The sequence below is a fragment of the Setaria italica genome, chromosome IV (assembly GCF_000263155.2).
Source record: "Setaria italica strain Yugu1 chromosome IV, Setaria_italica_v2.0, whole genome shotgun sequence".
In the NCBI taxonomy this organism is placed as follows: domain Eukaryota; kingdom Viridiplantae; phylum Streptophyta; class Magnoliopsida; order Poales; family Poaceae; genus Setaria; species Setaria italica.
In genome coordinates this window covers 4740754-4741790 of record NC_028453.1, presented here as the reverse complement: position 1 = coordinate 4741790, position 1037 = coordinate 4740754, and the positions used below count along the sequence as shown (strand labels likewise).

The following is a 1037-nucleotide window of genomic DNA, read 5'->3' as shown; positions in this document are numbered from 1 at the left end:
GTAGTGAACCTAACATCGACCAGTTATGATAGATGATCAACTTTCCAGTTTTTGTGTTAGAGGCTGGTTCCGTAGACCGCATTTCATTCTAGGTGTCAACTGTTTGTTAGAGTTTTGAGAGGAAGTCCATTATGTGGTACAATTAGCATGGATCATGGTTTGCGCTTATCAAAGTTTAGTTGGATAACCATTTGTAGGACAAGTATTATACATGTTCGGGTTAGAGTAGTGACAGATGCTATTTAGAAGTTAACTTTAACCATCATAATATTTCTAAATTCTGATGGCCTGGTAGGTTGTGTAATATGCTCATGGGAAGTATATGTTGTGTTGTAGAGATAGATTCAGTTTTAATTTTATTTTCAGTTTCTGTTGATGGCCATTCAGAGGCTTTATTAATTTTTTGGCATTTACAAAGCTGTAGAGGAACCAAAGACCTTCGATTCAATGAAATTTCATATACTTTGGCCAAATGGTTTAGTGGTTATAGCTATTTTTTTATGGCAGCCTACCAGCCTGGAACTTCCGGGCAGATTCTTATGTGTGCTTTTATATCCAGGCAGAAGGAAATAGATGGGGTTCACTACCACTTTACAGCACGTAGTAAAATAGAGAAAGATATAAGCGAGGGCAAATTTCTTGAGTTTGCGCATGTTCATGGAAATGTTTATGGCACAAGTATGTACTGAAGCAGCAGTTGAGGGGGTGTTTGGAAGACAGGAGTTAAATTTTAGCCCCTATCACATCGGATGTTTGGACGCTAATTAGGAGTATTAAATATAGGCTAATTACAAAACTAATTGCACAACCCCTAGGCTGAATCGCGAGACGAATCTATTAAGCCTAATTAGTCCATGATTTGACAATGTGGTGCTACAGTAACCATTCGTTAATGATGGATTAATTAGGCTTAATAGATTCATCTCGCGATTTAGCCTAGGGGTTCTGCTATTAGTTTTATAATTAGTTCATGTTTAATCCTCCTAATTAACATCTGAACATCGTTCGAGGAACTAGAGAAAGCGCCTTAGGGCACA

General features: G+C 37.7%; 1 protein-coding gene across 1 annotated transcript in view; it reads right to left on the bottom strand.

The window, feature by feature from the left end:
• Positions 1-1037, bottom strand: part of LOC101774064 (phospholipase A1-Igamma2, chloroplastic-like) — a 3732-nt gene that overhangs the window by 1413 nt on the left and 1282 nt on the right. The window lies entirely within an intron of this gene.